At 39.0% G+C, this 18,594-nt stretch overlaps 1 long non-coding RNA gene across 1 annotated transcript in view; it reads right to left on the bottom strand.

Moving 5' to 3' along the window:
- LOC106509123 overlaps nt 10,835-18,594 on the bottom strand; it is a 186,624-nt gene continuing 178,864 nt past the window's right edge. The window contains exons 3-4 of the long non-coding RNA XR_002347107.1: nt 14,437-14,465; nt 10,835-10,860 (exon numbers count right to left, since the gene is read on the bottom strand). This is a non-coding gene — a long non-coding RNA (uncharacterized LOC106509123). The remainder of the gene's footprint in view (nt 10,861-14,436; nt 14,466-18,594) is intronic.

The raw sequence follows: 18,594 nt of genomic DNA, 5'->3' as shown, positions 1-18,594 counted from the left end.
TTCTGTGTTGAAATTACTTTCAGATCTTCTCTATGGGTCAAGCAAGCAAAACACTCACATCACTTTCTATTCAAATCCATTTTTTAAATAAAAGCTTGGTTCATCTTATTCCCTATGAGTTTTGCTGTGTCCAAAAGAGCAGATCCACTCTTAAAAGTTTGGTACTACTGGTGGCATTTAAAAGAATGAAGGCTGTGAAAATGTGGTGAGCTGGATTCTAAGAATGACCCCTAAAGAACCTCACCTTTTTTTTTTTTATTATTTAATTTTTTTGTTCTTTTTTAAGGCTGCACATGCAGCATATGGAAGATGGAAGTTCCCGGGCTAGGGGCTGAATTGGAGCTGCAGCTGCCAGCCTAAATCATAGCCACAGCAACATGGGATCTGAGCTGCGTCTGTGACCTACACCACAGCTCAAGGCAACACCGGAATCTTCACCCATTGAGGGAAGTGAGGGATCGAACCTGCATCATCATGGATACTGGCTGGGCTCATTTCCACTGAGCCACAATGGGAACTCCAAGACCCTCATCTTTGTATAGTTTCCTACCCTGTGAATAAGATGGGACATTACTCCTGTGATCATGTCACATTGCAGGGCAAAGGGATTTTGCAAAATGCAACTAAGGCTGTAAATCATTTGACTTTAAAATAGAGATTATGTGGGTGGACTAGGTCTAACTACATGATGCCTTTATATTATTTTTTAATTTTTTAATTTTTAAAATTTTTGTCTTTTTAGGGCCTTACCCATGGCATATGGAAGTTCCCAGGCTAGCAGTTGAAGTTGATGCCTTTAAAAGCAGGGAATCTTCTCTGGCTGGTGGCAGAAGAGGAAGTCAGAAAGGTTCCCAACAGAGGAAAGACTGGACACACCGTCTCGTTGGTTTAAAGAAGGAGGGGCCACGTGATGGGGAAAGGGCACAGCCCCTAGGAGAGTGGCTCCTCGCTGGCAGCCAGCAATAAACTGGATTCTCCAACAGCCCAAGTGAGCTTCAGAGCTGATTCTTATCTTCAGATAAGAACCTGGGCCAGCCCACAAGGACTTTTGACCTACGAAACAGTGAGCTAATAAATGGGTGTTGCTATTTTAGGCCACTAAGTTTGTAGTCATTTATTCTGCAGTAGTAGAAAACTAATACAGGAGAAGAGGGGGATCTTTGAAGGGGATGAAGAACCCCAAGGGCATGCAGACTCATGAAACATCCCTGGAACAAGCATTCTCCTTCCCAGGGGAGGACATGCCTGGAGCTGGAAATAGCATCTGGGCAGATGTATGAATTCTGAGGTATTTCCTCATATGTTATTTTATAGCCATGTTCCATCTGCTGTTTTTGAATCTGCTCCTTAGAATCCACTCCTCCACTCCAAACCCACCCTGGAAGAAGGACAAGGACGTGGTTAAGTCTCCCTGACCAGGCATCACATGGGGGGACAGCACTTTGGGTGCCTTTATTCCTTCCTGTCCCCTGTGTTTCCCTCTGCCTTTCAAGAAATGAGAGCTATGAGACTGCACTCTTTCAAATACCTACTCTTGCCACACCACAAGCCAGTCCTGACTGGCTCTTCCAGCCATTAAACATGCCACGCAACCATCTGTTAGTCAATGGACCCATTTTCTCTTCTGCCTAAAGAGGCAGAAAGCAAGATGTTCCAGAGAGGTCCTTTCTACACAACTTGTAAGGTCCTTACTAGACAACTGGAAGGTACTCCCAGGGGAATCTGAGGTCCATGATCCATGATCAGGGGTCCAAACAGAAAAACAGCAGGAGTAGACAAAAAGCAGCAACTAGTAAAGTAGACAAGCACAGGAGCAAATATATAGACTGGCCCAACTTCATTTTGAGAGCTTACATACATACCTATTGGATCTGGCACTTTGATACCATTTATAACTTTAGAATTTCATCCATTAGAATTTTAATCTTACTGTGTTCATTTCTTTCTAGAACTCTCACTCTCTCCTAACATCTTGAAACATCTCCTTTAGCTTTCCTGACACCCTCTCCTGCTTTTCCTACTATATCTCTTTTTTTTTCTTCTCCTTCTCCTTTTTAGATCATGTGTATCCACTCACCCTTAAAATTGCTGTGTCTTGATGCATGCATTAAGAAGATGTGATTACACACACACACAGACACACACACACACACACAATGGAATAATACTTAGCCATAAAAAAGAACAAAATAATGCCTGGATGGAACTATAGACTCTCCTATTAAGTGAAGTAAGTCAGAAAGAGAAACACAAATACCATATGATATCACTTATATCTGGAATCTAATATACGGCACAAATGAAACTTTCCACAGAAAAGAAAATCATGGACATAGAGAACAGACTTGTGGTTGCCAAGGGGGAGGAAGCAGCATGGATTGGGAATTTGGGGTTAATAGATGCAAACTACTGCCTTTGCAATGGATTAGCAATGACATCCTGCTGTATAGCACTGGGAACTATATCTAGTCCCTTAAGATGGAGCATGATAATGTGAGAAAAAGAATGTATATATGTATGTGTGACTGGGTCATCTTGCTGTACAGTAGAAAATTTTCAGAACACTGTAAATCAGCTATACTGGAAAAAAATAAAAATCATTTTTAAAAAGCATTAACAGTTCTTTCCAGTCAAAATAAAATAAAATGAAATAAATTAAATTGCTGTGTCTCAATGACCCATCCTTGACCAGCTTCTCACTGTCCCATTCATCCTGGGTTATTTCGTTTATTCCTCTGGCTTGGTTTCAACACCCACATTTGCTTATGACTTCTAAATATTTATCCCTAATCCAATCCTATGTTTCAAGATCTAGAGTTGTAAATATGACTCTCTCCTAGACACTGCAATTTGAATGTTCCACTGGTACCTCTAACTCAGTGTGTCTGTTCCCCAAATCATGTTCTTCCTCCTTGAGCACTTATCTGGTTTACTAATAACATCATGCAACAAATGCTAACTATATATCTATCTATTGTGGCTGTCAAATTCTCATTCTCATGACCTGAGACCCAAGTTAGGTTAATAATAAATAGGTAACACTTAATGAGGAACAGCCACCAATTATTCTTTAGCTTCAGACAGAAAAAGAAAAACATTGCAAGAAAAGGAAAGACCCATTAGTTGGTAGGGATATAAGTGAACATCGTTTCCTTGTTCAAGTCTATATGCCAATGGGAACAGAGCTTTCACAGGTAAAACTGCTTTAGGTGAGGATACTCTTGGCATTGACAGGATAATCCTCTTATAAAAATTATCTCAACCTAGCTCATGCTTCTCCCTAAACTATAAAAGCTTAGTCTCTTGATAATTCAAAGCCAAGATCCTGGCAGTTGTCTTACCTACAAGGCCAACTCCCCAGTAGCTTTCACTTCCTAGTGAGGTGCCAGTATTTCCTGCAACAAAGAGCCCACAGACAGGGCTTCACTCTCTGCTTCAGGTCCACTTGTGCTTATTTCTAAATTTCAAACAAGCCAGGAAGATAATTTACACATACTTCTTGTCACTATTCCATTTAATTATAATATAATTCTACACATGCAAACATGAAAACAGCAATCATGTTTTATTCCAAGTTCTAACTGCATGTAGCAATCATGTGCTTTCACTAAATTATTTCCCATCAAGCATGCATAGCGCCATTATTTCCAGCATGCCAACTGGCCCACCTGCAGCCTCCACCACCCCCAACAGAAAAGCCAAGTCAAGTTTTGCATACTTGCTCTGCGGTTTTATACAGTGGTCCCCCACCCATAAATACATCCCCCCCACACACACACATGTGCGCATGCACTCTACATCCCAAATGTATATGAGTGCAGCTCTGCTATAGCGCTTCCCTGTCCACCAACATCACCAATCTTGAGATGTTGGTCTAAAAGGGAACTCACTGCTCCTTTTCCTTCTTTTGTGCATGGAACATTCTCACACTTTTTTCTTTTATTTTTAATTATTATTTCCCCAATACAATTTTTTTTTCTGCTGTACAGCATGGTGACCCAGTTACTCATACATGTACACATTCTATTTTCACACATTATCATGCTCCATCATAAGTGACTAGACATAGTTCCCAGTGCTACACAGCAGGATCTCATTGCTAATCCCTTCCAAAGGCAGTAGTTTGTATCTATTAACCCCAAGCTCCCAATCCACCCCACTCCCTCCCCCCGCCCTTGGCAACCACAAGTCTGTCCTCCAAGTCCATGATTTCCTTTTCTGTGGAAAGGTTCATTTGTGCCGTATATTAGATTCCAGATATAAGTGATATCATACAGTATTTGTCTTTCTCTTTCTGACTTACCTCACTCAGTATGAGAGTCTCTAGTTCCATCCAGGTAGATGCAAATGACATTATTTTGTCCTTTTTTATGGATGAGTAGTATTCCATTGTGTATACATACCACATCTTCCTAATCCAATCGTCTGTCAATGGACATTTGGGCTGTTTCCATGTCTTGGCTATTGTGAATAGAGCTGCAATGAACATGTGGGTGCCTGTGTCTTTTTTAAGGAAAGTTTAGTCCGGATATATGCCCAAGAGTGGGGTTGCTGGGTTGTATGGTAGTTCTATGTATAGATTTCTAAGGTACCTCCATACTGTTCTCCATAGTGGGTATACCAGCTTACATTCCCACCAACAGTGCAGGAGGGTTCCCTACTCTACACACCCTGTCCAGCACTTGTTATTTTGGACTTCTTATTCTGACTGGAGTGAGGTGGTACCTCATGGTAGGTTTGATTGGCATTTCTCTAGTAATCAGCGATGTTGAGCATTTTTTTATGTATTTGTTGGCCATCTGTACATCTTCCTTGGAAAAATGTCTATTCAGGTCTTTTGCCCATTTTCCATTGGGTTGTTGGCTTTTTTGCTGTTGAGTTGTATAAGTTGTTTGTATATTCTAGAAATTAAGCCCTTGTCCATTGCATCATTTGAAAGTATTCTCTCCCATTCTGTAAGTTGTCTTTTTGTTTTCTTTTTGGTTTCCTTTGCTGTGCCAAAGCTTGTCAGTTTGATTAGGTCCCATTGGTTTTGTTTTGCTCTTATTTCTGTGGCTTTGGGAAACTGACCTGAGAAAATATTCATGAGGTTGATGTCAGAGAATGTTTTGCCTATGTTCTCTTCTAGGAGTTTGATGGTGTCTTATATTTAAGTCTTTCAGCCATTTTGAGTTTATTTTGGGGCATGGTGTGAGGGTGTGCTCTAGTTTCATTGATTTGCATGCAGTTGTCCAGGTTTCCCAGCAGTGCTTGCTGAAAGACTTCTTTTCCCCATTTTATGTTCTTGCCTCCTTTGTCAAAGATTAATTGACCATAGGTGTCTGGGTTTATTTCTGGGTTCTCTATTCTGTCCCATTGGTCTGGATGTCTGTTTTGGTACCAGTACCACACTGTCTTGATGACTATGGCTTTGTAATATTGCCTGAAGTCTGGGAGAGTTATGCCTCCTGCTTGGTTTTTGTTCCTCAGAATTGTTTTGGCAATTCTGTGTCTTTTATGGTTCCATATAAATTTTGGGATTGTTTGTTCTAGTTCTGTGATGGGTAATTTGGTAGGGATTGCATTGAATCTGTAGATCGCATTGTGTGGTCTGGCCATTTTTACAATATTACTTTTTCCAACCGAGAAGCATGGAATATCTTTCCATTTCTTTACATCTTCTTTCATTTTCTTGATTAATGTTTTATAGTTCTTGGCATATAAGTCCTTTACCTCCTTGACCAGGTGTATTCCCAAGTATTGGATTTTTGGGGGTGCAATTTTAAAAGGTACTGTATTTTTGTATTCCTTTTCTCTTCTTACTTTTTAAAAATTCTGTATTGCTGTTGAAAAAAAGAGAAACATTAATAGTTGGTTGATGCCAATAAAACTAATTTAAGGTATTATTGAAGAAGAAAAGAGATTAATAACGGTTCCACCTGTGAGGAACAGAAATTGACATGTTAGAGTCAGAGGAACAGGAAATGTTTAAGGAGAAAGTGTGAGAATGTAAAATATCAAATGCCAGAGGGGATGTGTAGAGAAGGGAACCCTCCTGCACTGTTGGTGGGAATGTAAGCTGGTATACCCACTATGGAGAACAGTATGGAGGTACCTTAGAAATCTATACATAGAACTACCATACAACCCAGCAACCCCACTCTTGGGCATATATCCGGACTAAACTTTCCTTAAAAAAGACACAGGCACCCACATGTTCATTGCAGCTCTATTCACAATAGCCAAGACATGGAAACAGCCCAAATGTCCATTGACAGACGATTGGATTAGGAAGATGTGGTATGTATACACAATGGAATACTACTCATCCATAAAAAAGGACAAAATAATGTCATTTGCATCTACCTGGATGGAACTAGAGACTCTCATACTGAGTGAGGTAAGTCAGAAAGAGAAAGACAAATACTGTATGATATCACTTATATCTGGAATCTAATATACGGCACAAATGAACCTTTCCACAGAAAAGGAAATCATGGACTTGGAGGACAGACTTGTGGTTGCCAAGGGCGGGGGGAGGGAGTGGGGTGGATTGGGAGCTTGGGGTTAATAGATACAAACTACTGCCTTTGGAAGGGATTAGCAATGAGATCCTGCTGTGTAGCACTGGGAACTATGTCTAGTCACTTATGATGGAGCATGATAATGTGTGAAAATAGAATGTGTACATGTATGAGTAACTGGGTCACCATGCTGTACAGCAGAAAAAAAAATTGTATTGGGGAAATAACTGTTTAAAATAATAATAATAATAAAATAAAATGCTAGTACATATTTTTCTGTCACCTTAACTTGTGACAGAAAAAGTAAAAGGAAAAAATAAAAATAAAAAAAAAGAATGTTCATTTCCCTGTGTTCATTCTAAAGTTCACTTCTCACTCTAGGAATTATTCATTCTTTGCCTTATTCCCTCCCAATTCCCTTTTGACATCATATCATTGGAAACAAGCCTAAAAATAGCTAAGTCATGTATATTAAAATGAAAGCTAGAGAAAAGAAACATGTGAGGGTGAGTTGGTGAATTACTAAGCAATGGGGTGAGCAGGCATATGAATATTTGCTTCTGCTTTTCAAAGTTTTGTGCTGTTGGGTACATTCCAAGCTAGGCCTCAAGCCATTATCAGAACATTCATCTCAGTAGGTTTTTCTTTTACTTTTTCCCAAAAATGTTATCAATCAAGCTTTCTCAAAGGCTCATGGCTATTAGCAAAGCAAAAGGGATCCTCAGTGTCTCAGATGCAGGATTACCATTTGCTGCAGGAAGCAGGAACAAAACTAGGAGGAGTTGGCTTTGTGCTGTGTCTCTGTGCTTGAGAAAAAGCCTGAGAGACCTCTGAGAACTTGAAAACAGCCAGCATGACTTCACTATTTAAAAAAGAAATCCTGGATCATTCCAGAAGCACGAAGACAAGTTCAGTACTGAGCAGCCAGAGAAGGTCCCTCCCTGGGACTAGTTTGTGGAATTGACAGAAATGACTTTAGGGATTTTCTTTTTTCTTTCTTTTTTTGTTTTTGTTTTTGTTTTTTTTAGGGCCTCACCCATGGCATACGGAAGTTCCCAGGCTAGGGGTCAAATCAGAGCTACAGCTATTGGCATACACCGCAGCCAAGCAACACCAGATCTGAGTCATGTCTGTGACCTACACCATAGCTCACTGGATCCTTAACCCACTGGAGTAAGGCCAGGGATAGAACCTGCGTCCTCATGGATGCTAGTCAGATTTGTTTCCACTGCGCCACAACAGGAACTCCCCCTTTCTTTCTTCCTTCCTTCCTTTCTTCTTTCCCTCCCTCCCTTTCTTCCTTCCTTCTTTCAGTTTAAGCTGAATGCTCACCAGTCTTAAGAAAAAGGTTGAATATAAAATGAAACAGAATAAATGAATGTTTTCCAACTGTCTCTGTGTGGCCAGCTGCTAATCTGGCTCACCTGGGTAATAATTCTTGCCCTAAAGTCAGCAGAGAGCTGGGCTGTGTGTTTGTGGTGTTTTGTGTTTGTTTGTTTGTTTTTTTTAACCGATGTTGTGTTGTAACCATTTTAGCTGTGAAAGGCTTTGAGATTTAACAAAGAACAATTTGTTAGAAAGAAAATTGCAGTCAGAGTTTGGGATTCTGAACTCACTTCTATTGTTCAACAGATGCTAAAAGGCAACGGTCTCTCTCAGCCTAGGTTTCCTGATTTCTAATGTAAAACATAATGATTCAAGGCTGGTTTCATACTGTTATTCATATCCTAGTTTAAATGTCACCTCCTCAGAGAGATATCCTATCTAATAAAGCATCTGCCTCCAACCACATTGCCACTTTCTGTCACATCACCAGTTCCAACTCCTTCCCCAGACTGCTTTTTTTTTGTTTGTTGCCTGTCTCCCCTAGTTTGAATATAAGGACTCAGAGGGTGAGGACCTTTTGTCTTTGTTGATTCATTTGACGAGTATTGCTTAGTGGCTTCTGGGTACCAGGCACTGTTCACTGTGCTGGGGATGCATCAATAAATTAAGGAGGTAAGAATCCTATTTTCTAATAAAGAAGTTAGGCTTGAACAGGTAAGCAAAGACTGTCTAATGTGTCCAGTGGTAATAGCACTTCTTCTGCTTTGGAGAAGAATAAAGCAGGATAAAAGAATAAGATGGATCATTGGGGAGTATACTGGGTCATCAGAGAATCAGAGAAGGCCACTCTGAGTAGATCACATTTTAAAACAGACCTGGACAATATAAATGAGAAAGAGCTACAGATATCTGGGGCTGGTGTATTACAGGAAGTGAGAACTCTTAGGGTAAAGGCCCTGCTTGGTTCCAATAACAGCAAGGGCTGTGTGCCTGGAGCAGTAAGGGGCATGGTGGGAAGAGATGGAAAGGGAGTCCAGCCTATGGAAGAACATGTAATTCATAGTAAGGACTTTTGGTTTTATTCTAGGTGCGATGGAAAGATAGGCTGGTTTGGGTGAAGGAGTGACTTTGGTTTTTTGAGGCTTACTGTAGCAGCTGTGTGAACAGATTGGAGGGCTTGACTGGAAGCAATGTGACATGTAATGGTCATGGCAATGATCCAAGTAAGAAGTAAAGGTGTTTTGATTGGATGGTGCTGACGGTGGAATTGAGAAAGGCTTCAATTATATATATATATACTTTTTTTTAAGGTAGAGGCCATAGGACAGGATTTCCTGATGGATTAAATGGGGAAGAAGGAATAGAAAGAGGAAACAAGGATGTCTCCCAGGCTTTGACCTCAACAACTGGAACAGAGATGGGGAGCACACGGGAGGAAAAAGTTAACCTGAGGAGGGAGGCAGGGATGAGAGGTTTGGTTTTATACATATTTATTAATTGTGAGATACCTATTAACAATCCAAGTAGAAATGTTGAAAAGTTAAATATACTGGCTGAAGCTCAAGGGAAACTATTAGAGTCTGGATATATAAATTTGGGCAACATCAGAAAATAGATAAACTTTATTTATTTATTTTTTATTTTCCCACTGTACAGCAAGGGGATCAAGTTATCCTTACATGTATACATTACAATTACAGTTTTCCCCCACCCTTTCTTCTGTTGCAACATGAGTATCTAGACAAAGTTCTCAATGCTACCCAGCAGGATCTCCTTGTAAATCTATTCTAAGTTGTGTCTGATAAGCCCAAGCTCCCGATCCCTCCCACTCCCTCCCCCTCCCATCAGGCAGCCACAAGTCTCTTCTCCAAGTCCATGATTTTCTTTTCTGAGGAGATGTTCACTTGTGCTGGATATCAGATTCCAGTTATAAGTGATATCATATGGTATTTGTCTTTGCCTTTCTGGCTCATTTCACTCAGGATGAGAGTCTCTAGTTCCATCCATGTTGCTGCAAATGGCATTATGTCATCCTTTTTTATGGCTGAGGAGTATTCCATTGTGTATATATACCACATCTTCCAAATCCAATCATCTGTGGATGGACATTTGGGTTGTTTCCATGTCCTGGCTATTGTGAATAGGGCTGCAATGAACATGCGAGTGCACGTGTCTCTTTTAAGTAGAGCTTTGTCCGGATAGATGCCCAAGAGTAGGATTGCGGGGTCATATGGAAGTTCTATGTATAGATTTCTAAGGTATCTCCAAACTGTTCTCCATAGTGGCTGTACCAGTTGACATTCCCACCAGCAGGGCAGGAGGGTTCCCTTTTCTCCACAGCCCCTCCAGCACTTGTTATTTGTGGATTTATGAATGATGGCCATTCTGACTGGTGTGAGGTGGTACCTCATGGTAGTTTTGATTTGCATTTCTCTTATAATCAGCGATGTTGAGCATTTTTTCATGTGTTTGCTGGCCATCTGTATATCTTCTTTGGAGAAATGTCTGTTCAGGTCTTTTGCCCATTTTTCCATTGATTGATTGGTTTTTTTGCTGTTGGGTTGTATAAGTTGCTTATATATTCTAGAGATTAAGCCCTTGTCAGTTGCATCATTTGAAACTATTTTCTCCCATTCTGAAAGTTGTCTTTTTGTTTTCTTTTTGGTTTCCTTTACTGTGCCAAAGCTTTTCAGTTTGATTAGGTCCCATGGGTTTATTTTTGCTCTAATTTCTATTGCTTTGGGAGACTGACATGAGAAAATATTCATGATGTTGATGTCAGAGAATGTTTTGCCTATGTTTTCTTCTAGGAGTTTGATGGTGTCCTGTCGTATATTTAAGTCTTTCAGCCATTTGGAGTTTATTTTTGTGCATGGTGTGAGGGTGTGTTCTAATTTCATTGCTTTGCATGCAGCTGTCCAGGTTTCCCAGCAATGCTTGCTGAATAGACTTTCTTTTTCCCATTTTATGTTCTTGCCTCCTTTGTCAAAGATTAATTGACCATAGGTGTCAGGGTTAATTTCCGGGTTCTCTAGAAAATAGATAAAATTTAAAACAATCTCTTTCACCATAATATTTTTGGTGCTCAACATGGTATGGATACTGAATAAATATTTGTTGAATAAATGGTATATGAATCAAATAAGATAATGTGTATGAAATGTTTTTCAAACTAGAAATCCCTCTGGAAAGAAAAGGTTATATGCAGTATTATAGAATGTTTATCATGCAAACAGAAAACCTTTGAATGAGCAATATTTAGCAAAAGTACAATAGGAAATCTTGCCTCTGAGAGAAACAAACTCCAGGTGGCTTCTTTCCTCCTCCCCCTTTGTATATTTAAAGTTGATACTATCTAATACTGTAATTAAGGGCATTAAAGAACCATAAAAAAAGAATGCTAGTGAAATATAGCAATATTTTTCCTTAATAATGTCTCTTCAAATTGTCAAAAAGATTTTCATAATTTTTTCAAGCTGTTTCAAAAGGAATGATTTTTCAAAAAGTAATTCTAAAAGTATATGGTCATTTTGACAATGTTGGTTCTTCCAGTCCAAGAACATGGTATATCTTTCCATCCGTTTGTGTCATCTTTGATTTCTCTCATCAGTGTCTTATAGTTTTCAGGGTAGAGGTCCTTTGTCTCTTTAGGGAGGTTTATTCCTAGGTATTTTATTCTTTTTGATGCGATGGTAAATGGGATGGTTTCCCTGCTTAATAAGATGGAAGACTATACTCTGATAGCTATAAGATGCAGTTGAAATAAATCAAAGATGACACAAACAGATGGAAAGAAATACCATGCTCTTGGATTGGAAGAATCAATATTGTCAAAATGTCTGTACTACCCGAGGCAATCTACAGGTTCAATGCAATCACTATCAAATTACCAATGGCATTTTTCACAGAACTAGAACAAAATATTTTAAAAATTTGTTTGGAAATACAAAAGACACCAAATAGTCAAAACAGTCTTGAGAAAGAAAAATGGAGCTGGAGGAATCAGGTTCCCTGATTTAAGACTATACTACAAAGCTACAGCCACCAAGGCAGTATGTTACTAGCACATAAAAAGAAATACAGATCAACAGAAGATGATAGGAAGCCCAGACATAAACCCACACACCTATGGTCAACTAATCTATGACAAAGAAGGCAAGAATATATGATGGAGAAAGACAGCCCCTTCAATGGGTGGTGCTGGAAAAACTGGGCAGCTACACGTAAAAGAATGAAATTAGAACACTCTCTAACACCCCACACAAAAAACATGACTCAAAAAGATACATGATAAAAGGGCTCCTATTTAGAATACATAAATAAATCTTACAATGTATGAATTTTTAAAAAGAGTCAAAAGACTTGAATATAAATTCTAGCAAAGATGATACAAGAATGACCCCCAAAAAAGTATATGAGATGTTCAACATCATTAATCATCAAGGAAATGTCAATTAAAATCACAATGAAAGTCTACCACAAACCCAATAAAATGACTTACATTTTTGAAAATGCGACAATGATACCTACTCTCTAGCTATGAGGAAATTATAGGGACCAAACTGGAAAACAAACATCCATCAAATGGTGAATGGATAAATTGTGGCATGTTCATACTCATTTACCTATGTATTACTCAGCTGTAATTTTGACAGATGCCAGTACATAGATGAATCCCAAAAGCTCTATGCTAACTGAAAGAAGCCAAACACAAATGATTCCTTTCTGCTTAATTCCAATTATATGATATTACCGATTTTTTAAGGCAAAACTGTAGAGACATAAATACGTCAGTAGTTATCAGGAGTATTAGGTATAGGAGGGAACTGATTGCAAAAGGACAAGAGAGAACATTTAGGGTGATAGAAATGTTCTATATCCTCATTGTGATGATGTCTGTATATATTTGTTAAAACTCAGACTCGTACACTTAAAATTGGTAAATTTTAATGTATGTTAATTGTTTCTCTATAAAGCTGATGTCATTACATATATTCATTCGATGGGTTTTAAAACATATTACACCATCAACAAGTAAGGATTAGTAAACTAGAAGGCAAATCCATAGAATTTATCTAAAGCACAAAAAGAATAAATTTTAAGGAATAAATAGAACCTCGATGACTTATGGGCCAGTTTCAAGCTGGTTAACACAAATGTATTTAAAGCCTCAGAAGGAAAGAGTGAATACAGCAGATACAAATATTTGAACAAATATTGGTCAAAAAATATTCCAAATATAATTAAAACATCAATCAACAGATCTAATCAGCTTAGTGAACCTCAAGAAGATAAATACAAAGAAAATCAAAACAAGCCACATTGTAATCAAACTGCTAAAGCCCAAAGGAAAAAAAAAAAGCCAGAAAAGAAAAGATGTATTACATACAGAGGAACAACACTCAGAATAAAAAACAACATAAGCCCAAAGAATAAAACTTGCAAGTGTTTAAAAAAAAAACAACTGTTAAGCTAGATTTATATATCCAAGGCAGATATTCTTCAGAAAATGAAGATGTTCCTAAATGAATGAAAGCAGAGACAACATGTTGCTGGCTGACCCACACTAAAAGAAATGCTAAAAAAAATTATTCTAGGTGAACAGAAATGATACCAGCTTTATAGGAAGGAATATAACACACCAAAGAAAGTAAATATGTGACTAGGTATAAAGAGCATTTTTAATTAAATTCTTTAAAAGATAATTTGCTGTGTAAAGCAAAATAACAACAATGTAATATGTAGAAGTTAAATACACAATATTAATAGGACAAAGATGTTAGGGAAGATAAATGGAATAATGATGAATATTATAATCACTAGAGCAACCACTAAAAAACTAAGAATACAAATGTAGTTAAAAATCCAATAGGGGAGATATAATGTAATACTAATATTTTATTAATCCAAAATAAGGCATGGAAGAAGGAATAAAGAACAGAGCAAACAAAACAAACAAACAAAAAAAACAGATTTCTACTCAACCACATCAACAATTATATTAGATATAAAGAGACTAAACACTCCAGTTAAAGATAGCTTATCTTACTGGATTAAAAAAAAAGATACATGCTGTTTACAAATAATGGGCTTTCACTATAAAGACACAGATAAACCCCAGAAAACACAAATTTCATATATCAAGATGATAAAAGAGACATCTCTCTAAATCCTGCTAATATTAAAAGGACTATGTTGGTGCGTTCATAAAGAAACCTTACAATCGTGTCCCAGCTGGCTATAATGTTCATTCAAAATAATGACCAATAGTTACCATAAACTGAGGTTCGTGCTAAACAGGTCATGTGCATCTTTTTAGTCTTCTGAAGTGTACATACATTTTTATTCATACTTTGTAGATGAGGAAGTCAGGGCTTGTAGAGAATAACTGACTTGCCCAAGGTCACATAGCTTGTTAGTAGCAAAACCACTTACTTACTGGATTCATGTCTTGGGAATATTCCTAGTCTCATAACTGTCTCATTAGAATGAATCTAAATGAATTATATTATATTTTAAGGGAAAAACAGTTTTGTTTTGTTTTTTTCCCTCTCTGAAACAATTTATAGCCTGAAGGTCATGAAGAAAGAATGGAAAAGCTACTCACTGAATTGCTGCCACTGTTGCCGTGGAAACCTGAAACGAGATTACATACACATCAGTTTTACAACTCCATCTTTTAATAGGTGCAGAACGTAACCACAGGCTGCTGATTCCTCACGGAAAACTCCCTGAAAAATCCATTTAATCAAAAACCTCCTCAGCTTTTTTTTCTAATACAAAAATCCCAATTTACAGAGTAAGCTGAACTTTGCCAAATGAAGTAGATGGTGATTCTCTTTTTCTGAACTGCTGCCCATCCTCTGCCTGTTAAGAAGTGAACCAAGACAAAAAAAAAAAAAAAATCTTAATAATACTGAAAAGCAAGAACAAGAAGTTACAATGCATAGGATGCATCTGTCTTAAGAGCCAGACCGAGAGGTGCTGAGAGGTAACTGTGGGCCCTACTTTAAAGGAGTGGTAAATATCACTGAGATCAATAGGAAAACAGAGATGAGCTTTCCCTGACAACGGAGGCAGCCTCCTTCACTAGAAGCAAAATAAAATGCTCTTTGGCAGCACAGACCAACCCCCATTGAGTATTTCTGTGATGCTGAGGCATAGACACTGTCAACTAAAAGTCAGCTGTCACAGTAAGATGAAATTCCAAACTGAGTAAGACATAAGTCTGTTTACAAAGAATGAGAGATGTCCTTGCCTATCTAAATGTAGGTGCTTTAACATGCCTCTCTGCAAACTGGTTTAAAAAGTCAAAAAAGAAAACTGAGGGAAGAACAGTAGATAGAGAAAAGTAAAACACAATTTGCCAATTCTTTCATGATGTTTGATTCAGGCTCAGCCAGTAGAAATGATTTAGTAAATATCTTAATTAGGATTGGGTTTGGTTGCAAATGGCAGAAACCCCAAAGTAGCAGTGGCTTGAGCAGTGTAGCATTCTATTTCTCCCTTCTTTAAAGGTCTTAAAAGATCATCTAGGGCTGCGATGGAAGTTCCACAATCAGCAGAGGCCCAGGCTTCCCCAGTTTGTTGTCCCACCATGCTCAGCATGTGACTTACAACTCATGCTCCAAGACGGCTCTTCCCACCGCAATCCATGCATTCACAACAGAGCCAGCAGAAAGGAGAAAGCAGTGAAGAAGGGCACTCTGCTCCTCTTTAAGGACACTCCTCCCTAGTTTCGTACACTTCCTACTTACATTCCATTGGCCATGTCCCAGTGACTTGGTCTGCACCTCTGTGCCACAGACAAGGAGCACCTCAAGAGTTGTGAGGAAACCACCAAAGAGGAAGGGACAGTTGTTCTCTGCATGGTCCAGGGACCCAGTTTGACTGATTTATTCATTTGTTCAAATATTCATTCAAGACACAATTATTAGTCATATGGTATGTGGTAGGCTTCACGCTGAATTCTTCAAATAAAGACAACAATATGACACATAAGTAAATAAATCATTTCAACAAAATGTGTTGGGAATCTCACAGAGGTTAAAAGTATCAAACTTTGTTGTATTTCAAGGAGAGATTTTAAGGCAACTTTCACAGAAGAAATGCCTTGTAAGGTAAGTCTTTAAGAAAAATATGACTGACAATTATACTGGTATAAAAGAGCTGGCAGGTGGGGTAGGGAGGCAGGAGTCATTAGAGAGTGTTGGAAAGTAGAGGAGGCATTCCAGGCAGAAGGAGGGACAGATTACAAAATAGGGGAAAATAAGCTTGTTATGGAGGATTTGGAATGGGGATGGGGAGCTCTAGGAATGGGGGGGATCATGATGAGTTTGTGTTTAGAACGATTGGTCTGGACAGTGTGTGGAAATAGGGAAGACGAATGGGCATAACTGAGAGGAGGAAAACTGTTCATTTATCAAGAATTTGCTGAGCACCATGTCTGTGCCAGGCCCTGTGGCCAGTGTTCAGGATACCAAATGGAGTGCAACAGAAGTAGGAGCCCGCAAGGACCCACAGCAGAGGGAGACTCAAGCCCGTGTTTTAACAGTATTCTGCAACTCGTGTAACCATAGGAAAGGGAAAGATGCCTAACCCTACATGGCTAGTACAGAAAGCTGCAGAGAAAGTAAACTTGAAGTTTGTGAAAGCTGAGTAGAGGTTTGATAGGTGGTCAAAGGCTGCAAAGAGCATTCTTGGAAGAGCATGCGGTGCCTACAAATATAAAGAGTCAGGAGAGAAAATGACAAGTAGTTCAACGTAGGAGTTTAGGCTACAAATGTGAGGGTGGTGGAAAATCAGGCCCAAATTAGGACAGAATCACTAAGCCCTTGATTAGACCTGGTAAGAAGTGACTTTATGGTAGGGTCTGGGCAGGAGGAGGCAAGAGCCTTATTTTCAGTAGGTGGAAGGTGAGGAAGGTCACTGAACTACAGAGCTCCCGTTGGCTTCCCAACCCACCCAGCCCTTCCCCACTCTGCTCATTGCCCAGGAGGCTGAATTCCACCATTAGCATCAACAGGACTCCCTTGTTAGGTTTGGCTAATAAGGAACAAGAGAAGGAGATTAACGGGAAGAGGACTTGAGAGAGTGAGGTCAGGTGGGAATTTACCCTGATGGTGCTACCCAGGGTCCTCTTATCTCCACGGAGCTCTCGTGCTTCTCTCTCTCTCCTAAGGCTCTCACTTCTCCTGGTTCTCTGCCCCTTCTGGTCCCAGAACCACTTCCTGCCCTACCCCATTTGGGCAGCTCACTGCCTACAGGGTATTATACTAACTCTGTGGTTTCCCAACACTATGCCCCTTGTAAATAGTCCCTTTATTAAGTTCTCAAATTATACAATACGTGTGCCAACTGTTTCCTGCCAGAAATCTCACTAAAATAATCACTACCCTCATTTAAACTCCATATCTTTCCAACTCTTACGACTTTCCTGTGTGACTTGGAGCCCCCAATTTCCCAGGAGGAGTGATAAAACCCCTAAGATGGTTCAGATTTCTCACAGCTCTTGGCTAGTAGGTCAAAGATCATAATCTGGGGGGTTCAGGTGAATTCAGATGACTAAAACTAAAATTCTTACTATCGACAAGTCCAGAAATTAATGGGGGAGATAAACTTATATATTATTAATAGTAAAGCCCACCTAACTAATCTTTGGCATACTTCCTCAGCATGGCATCGTTTTAAGCAAATAATCTTGATCTAAATAAAATCATCATTTCCATGGGGTCAAACGGTGTGGTTCTGGGGATCTAATGTAAAGCATGGTGATTATAACTAATAATATTGTATTGTATACTTACCTGATCATTGCTAAAAGAGTAGGTCTAAAATGTTCTCACCACAAAAAAAGAAATGGTAATCATATTATGAGATAGAGACCTTAACTAATACAATAGTGGTAATCAATTTACAATATATAACTGTGTAAAATCAACACACGTACAACCTAAATTTACGCAATAATATATGTCAATTATATCTCAATAAAACTGGGGGTGAGGAAGACTGCCAGGAAAAAAGTTCCTTTAAATTAAGGCAATGAGGACCCAGGAAAGTGCTAGAGCTTATGCAAGACCACACAGCTAGTCTACTGGGAGGTAGGATTTGAGTTCAGTTCTAGATGTGCTGTCTTCTACTATCTATTTTTCACAGCTATTTAAGAACAGTAGCAACTTAATGTTTGTGCTATCCCAGCTCGCTCCCATGCTAGAATTTTATATCTCAGACACTCAACATCTGTTAAATTTTTTTTATTTAAATCACTTATGGAGTTCCCATTGTGGTTCAGTGGGTTAAGAACCTGACTAGTTTCCATGAGGAGGCAGGTTTGATCCTGGCCCTGCTCAGTGGGTTAAGGATCCAGTGTTGCCACGAGCTGTGGTATAGGTTGCAGATACTGCTGGATCTGGTGTTGCTGTGGCTGGCAACAGTAACTCCAATTTGACCCCTAGCCTGGGAACCTCCATATGCTGAGGGTGTGGCTGTAAAAGAAAAAAAATAAAATAAAAATTAAGAATCATCATTTCTAATTTCCAATTTCAGGGAGAGGGAATTTGTTTATCCAAATCACGCGTTCAGTTCTAATCCTATCAGAGTGGCTCACAAACATGAGCACCTTCAATTCAGCACTCCACAGGGAGAAGTTACCAGAGAAAATGTACTGGTATAGGGTGAGCAGCATCCCTAAAAGCATCTCTCACAGCACGCAGCAGACCCTGGCTAGTCTTTCTCTAAATGAATAATTTCATAAGGCAGATTG

This window comes from Sus scrofa, chromosome 1, assembly GCF_000003025.6.
Source record: "Sus scrofa isolate TJ Tabasco breed Duroc chromosome 1, Sscrofa11.1, whole genome shotgun sequence".
NCBI lineage: Eukaryota > Metazoa > Chordata > Mammalia > Artiodactyla > Suidae > Sus > Sus scrofa.
The sequence above is the reverse complement of the archived record's forward strand: the minus strand, read 5'-3'. Positions and strand labels throughout refer to the sequence as shown.